The sequence below is a fragment of the Pleurodeles waltl genome, chromosome 4_2, assembly GCF_031143425.1.
Source record: "Pleurodeles waltl isolate 20211129_DDA chromosome 4_2, aPleWal1.hap1.20221129, whole genome shotgun sequence".
In the NCBI taxonomy this organism is placed as follows: Eukaryota; Metazoa; Chordata; class Amphibia; order Caudata; family Salamandridae; genus Pleurodeles; species Pleurodeles waltl.
This window is the reverse complement of record NC_090443.1, coordinates 138,932,409-138,938,643: the sequence shown is the minus strand read 5'-3', so window position 1 is coordinate 138,938,643 and position 6,235 is coordinate 138,932,409.

The following is a 6,235-nucleotide window of genomic DNA, read 5'->3' as shown; positions in this document are numbered from 1 at the left end:
GCTCTGGCGATCCTCCCCCGAACCATTTATTGATGGAGCAACTGTACGACATTAATGTTGTTCTTCAACGAAGCGACATAATATGAACCGTGAAAAATGACATTCACAAACATCTCTCATTCGGTAGCACTGACACTCAGACGTCGATTTCGTAAAGTGCGGAGGTTGTAAGAAGACCTGGAGCAACTGCCAGAGCTGCCAATTTCTTTTTGTTGCAGTTTTATATAGCATGAACTCGACCGGAAGTTATTAGAGAGAGCTTCATAACATTGCACAAGGAAAGATTCGTTTTTTGTAGACAGGGGAGATTAAGTGATTTGTCCAGAAACACAGGATGTCTCGACACCGAGACTTGAGCCTGGTTCCCTAGTTCCAGGGTCGGCACCTCTGGCCGGTAGGCCACATGCTATGAAGCTGGGGAGCCAGGTTCAATTCTCTGCGTCAGCATCCTGTAATTCTTAGAAGCCGAAGTTAGGATTCATGGTGTGGCAACAAAGAATTTAAATTCTCGAGGGTCTGAGTCATGGAAAGTAGTCTGAATGACCTTAAACTTGTATTTAAAGAAAATGCTGCCACAGGAGGAATTAGCAACAAGGAAAAACATGACAGTACATCTAGTCTGCCTTGATTGGTTGCAACAACTGCATTTTAAAATATTTTATGGGGGTTAAGGAATCTGCTATTTGCATACTCCCTAAATCCCAGCGAATAATAAGAGTAAGATAAACGGGTAAGGCACTTGCTGGAGAGGATTGTTTTGTTTATTCACAGTTTATCAGCTGAGGCTGAGGGCCACGCCCCCTCGCCATTTGCTCCTAAAGTAGAGTGTCTCTCAGCTTGAGCAAAGGTCAACCTGACAGACACTTCATTTTCATTCAGGTCAGGCAGCCAGGAGCTAGACATGTGCTATTTGAGCAGTCTCCTGCCTGCCTGAGCTGAACTTTGCTGGGCTGATCTCAGGCCCGGCTTTAGGTCTGGTAGCGCCCTGTGTGACAGTTTATTGTGCCACCCCCACCCCTCCACCCCACCCATGACCTCCTCCTCGGTTTCACTAACTACGACCCGGCAAATATGCCCTTCGTCTCTCGATCGCTCCCCTTTCACATACATCCATGGGTTTTAAAGCACTTGCAAAGGCTGGCTTTCCACTCAGCTAGCCACACAAAATATAGGGGCATATTTAAGATCCCCTAGCCCCATTCTATCGCCACATTAGTGTCATTATTTTTACGCTAATGTGGTGTTAGAAGGCCAAAAACACAGTGCCATATTTACAAAGTGGTGCAATGCATGCATTGCGCCACTTTGTATCCCTTTACACTACATTATGCCTTCGCCAGGCATAATGTATGCAAAGGTGGCATTCCCCATGTTAGGGGGAGCCAAAAAAAGGCGCAAAGAAATCTGACAGATTTCTTTGAGCCAAAAAAGGCGCAAAGAAATCTGACAGATTTCTTAGCTTAATTTTTTTCCGGTACTTTTAATGCCTGCTCAGAGCAGGCGTTAAAAGGAGGCGTCTGTCGGTTACAGTGGGCTTCTGGGTACTTTGCAGGATTAACATAAAAAAAAATTATGCTAATCCTGCAAAGCGCTGGACTAGCATAAAAATTTCTGACATTAGTCCCCTAACTACTGCCATGTTCTGCCATTTTTTAAATGCAGCGCACACATGGCATTAGGGGAGGGCTAAGGAGTGCAAAAAAAGTGGTGCAGCGCTACTTTTTCCAAATTTGCCCCATAGGGGTATATTTAAGAGCCCCTAGTGCCATTCTAACGCCACATTAGTGTAATTTATTTAATGATACTTTGGCGTTAGAAGGCCAAAAACGCTGCGCCATATTTACAAAGTGGCGCAATGAATACATTGCGCCACTTTGTAACCCTCTGCGCTACATTATGCCTGCGCCAGGCATAATGTATGCAAAGGGGGCTTCCCCCCGTTTGCGGGGCCAAAAAAATGGTGCAAAGAAATCTGACAGATTTCTTTGCATAATTTTTTTCCTGCACTTTTAATGCCTGCTCAAAGCAGGTATTAAAAGGAGTCTCCCATTGGTTACAGTTGGCCTCTGGGTGCTTTGCAGGATTAGCGGCAACATTTTTTATGCCAATCCTGCAAAGCGCCGGAGCATAACAAATTCTGACCCTAGTCCCCTAACTGAGGACCGCTATGGTGTGCCATATTTTAAATATGCCGTACACTTGGGGGCGGGGGCCAAGGGGTGCAAGAAATATGCCGATAGTGCAGTGCATAATTTGTAAATAAAAAGGTGCTGGTGCCCAAACTTCCTCTTAAACACGCAGCTGCTGCAATTAAATGTGTGAACCCAGAAGACAGAGGCAGCATAATCCTGAAGCCATCTTGGGTCTCTTCAATCCATTTACAGGCACTCCCTGCCCCTTCAGCTCACCGTTGCGGATTTCTGCTGTTTCCCATTGTGACGCTTTTTCATTTTTCTCTTCCTCTGTCTTTCCCTTATGTGTCTTTTTCTCGCAGTGAATGCTTGCGTCAGAAAAATAAGTGTCCTCTCTCAAAAAAAAGTGCCGGTGCTCCGCACTGGAAACGACGAACACAAATTAAGAACTGCCATAGAGGCAAATTTAAGAGTCCCTAGCATCATATTTTTTCTGGCAATTTTAACGCATGCTCAGAGCAGGCATTAAAAGGAGGCTTCCATTGGTTACAATGGGCCTCTGGGTGTTTTGCAAGATTAGCGTCAACATTTTTTACGGTAATCCTGCAAAGTGCCGGGCTAGCGTAAAAAATTCTGATGCTAGTCCCCATGGTCTCCCGCCATGGTGCACCATATTTTATATATGACGCACACATGCTGGCGTTGGAGGGGCACTCAGGGGTGCAAGAAAAGTGGCGCTGCACTGTGTGCAGCGCCACTTTTCTTAAATATGCCCCCATAGTTCTGTTTTTTGCAGCAGCCACATTAACCCTCTATGCTACTTTATGTTGAGTCAATGCTGCCACTAGGCAAAACTCCCATCTCTCTCTCGCAGGAACAATAATCACAAGAGGTAACTTGACATTTTGATTGTTTCTTGAAGGCTAAACGCACCAGGAACTTTTCAGCTGGTGCTTTTAAATCTCAATCTCTGGAAGCTATTGCTAAACACAGTGCCCCCCTGAGGTCAGAGCCCTGTGCAGTCGCACCGCCCAAAAGCCGGCCCTGGCTGAGATCACTGCTCCTGTGGGTGTGACTTCCTTAGCTCAGCAAAGGTCCCTGAGGCCCCCCTCCTCCTCAATGATGTAGAGTAATGTCACTCATTGCCTTGAACCTGGGTGCTTCAGCTTTAAGCGCTGAAGCTCCCAGCCCCGAATATCAATCTGTGACACATTGTCACAGAGTGGGGTGGGTTTAGCAATCTCACTGACCCCATCCCACTCTGTGACAAGGTTGGAACTGCTGCCTTCCCTCATTGGCTGACTTGCTTTCTCAGCCAATGAGGGAAGGCAGCAGTCTGAGCCCTCCTGGGACCTCCAAGGCTGAGGTGCAGGTAAATGTATTTTTTTAAAAAATGTTTTTTTTAATGAATGTTTGGTGCATGCATGTATGTTTGAATATTTGGAATGGATGTGTGTGTGTGTGCGCGTGTGTGAATGAATGTGTCTGTGCATGTGCCCTGCACTGCCTCCTAAAATTACTGGCTGCCACAGCAACATATTCTCATAAAGTAGCATAGAGAGTTAATATGTCTCCTGCAAAGCATATGTACAACATGCGAATGACAGATTTTTTAATTTCATTTAGATACGTAAGTGGTTTGCTGCTTCTGAGACAGATCATTTTACTAATACAATTGCAATCCTTCTAACCTAGCACAGTGAGCAATGAACCAGCATCAAGGACCTACATGCAAACTGCAAGTTGTGCGTTTAGAACCTCATTGTCTTTTCCTCAGTCTTTTACTTGTTATTGCAAGGCCGTTAAAAGGTTTTCTTTGAGTAGTAATAATGTCTTATTAGTAAAGAAAATTGCAAGTACTGCATAACTCTTTAAAACCTGACTTTGTTTCTTCCGCCACGCACTCTTAACATATCCTCCCCATTGGTAAAGGTAAAGGTTATGCTTGACTTCTACACCTTGAAATCTTAATTGTGTTATGTAATATTCTGTACATTGATTTACACACTTGTATGATTTATTGTGAATGTATGATGTGTGCTTGTGATGCATAGTGCTCAGACGTCCTATACTAGAAGTAGCGTTCTAAAATAAATACATTAAAAAAAAATGCTATTTAAAATACTATTTGTGTAAATACTCCTACAGACCGTTTCAGCTGACATTTTTACATTGCATGCATATATTTTATACACAGGGACTGAAAAAATTCAAATACTTTCCTCCACATCATAGATTCTCTTAATAGGTGTGAAATAACAAGCTGTTTGGCTTTGTTTTTCCTCCATTACATCAGCATCTAGGTTTTAGGCTCCAGATAGCTTCCGGCAGGATTATATTTGAACAAAAAGATAGCTGATGGTTCTTTATTTTGGCCTTTGTTTTAGGCCCAGCTGGAATTTAAAATAAGAAGGCTTTCTCACTGTCTGCACATTGCTACTTCAAACAACAAGCAGACAATGCACTAGTGCTGCTGCATTATATTCCAGTGTGGGCAAACTACACCGGGGCCAATTCAGCATATTTTACTGGAGCAAGGCAGAGTCCTCATCAGGCTCAGTAATAGCTGCCTGATTGGAAATCCGATTCGATCCCCTTCCACCCCAGTACTTTAGCACCTGGTGCAGGAGAGTAATTGTCACTGGTGCAGTGGCTCCAGGTCCAAAAGTACCCTGATATTTGTGGTAGTTTAATGTCCCAGAAAGAGTAAAAGGGGCCATTTTCCTTTTTGCACCACGGTCCATGGTATCCTTGCAATGTTACTGACTCTAGTGAAGTAGGACAGGGTCCACAAAGAGCCTCTATTTTAGCTCGCACTGTTTAGCTTGCCATCTTTTTCTGAAGGTTACCTTTTACATGTTTTTTCACTTATGCAATAATGTATTGAGAAGACATTTACATGCAGCCTATTTCTTGAAAGCGTGGCTGCCATGCAGTCTGTACACTCTATCGGAGGCTAGGCACAGAGAATGTGATGCCGTGGTATTATGATTGTCCGTTGGAGACAGCCCCTTCCTTGCAGACATATCATTGCATCAGCTCTGAACCTCTGAAACTGTGTTTTGTTATAACAACTGTGTCTGATCTGCATTCAGCAGAGGAGCAGTTCTGTTGGGATTATGCGAGAATGCGGTGCATTGTGGCCTAGATGCACCACTGCTGACAGACCTCCATCCTGCAAAGGACGATAGCCTGGACTGCACCAGACTAGCTTCCTGGTACATCTTATCCAGATATTTGGATGGGGTCTAATGCTATCCCAATTGATCTGCCAGAGGTTACTCCCACTAAGCTGCCAATAGTTTAGGTAGTAACAAATAGACGTGTACCAACACAGTACCATTATCATGGTTGAACTGTTTATCTCTTTCATCATTTTTTTGTAATACTGGTTACCATGTTTTGTTTCATCTGCCTAATAATTTCAGCATATTTGTTTTATGCAAGAATACAATTGTTGCAATTAAAGTTTGAAAATATATTTTCATATCTTTCTTGTGTTTCATCTTGGTTACGCAGAGCGACAACAAAAGGATAGATCTGTTCCCACGATTTCCTTGGGAATCTGAGTAGCCATGTGAGAGGTTGCAGACCCCTTTGGGCACCCTGGTATGAGTAGAGGTTCAGATGGGGCATGGGGAGCAAGCTAGGAATTGTCAAAATTTCCTGATGGTATAGATGGACTTAGTCCTCATATCCCGAAGTATATGTTGGCCGGATACACAGTCCTACTCAATTCCGAGGAACCGTATAGCATGACCTTCTGTACCGAGGTATAATTTCATCTGCAGAGGCTCACTTTCAAGTGCCTTTTCCCACCCCAGTCTTACCTCAATAATCCTTTCTCTCCTGAAGTTGGAGAAGTGCCATATTGATGTATTTCTGAGCATTCTGCTGCCATGGTTTTATAGGCTACTGCAATGCTCTAGCAACACCAGGAAAGAGAAAAAGCATGGATTATTTTTCACTTGTCCCTCAATTCTTCTAACAAATGTTTTTTTTACAGCTGCATTACTGTGTGATTAGAGTACATGGGTGAGATAAAGAATTAAATGTGTAATCATACTCTGTACTTTTCAGGTGTAAAATATCCCCTAGTGCAT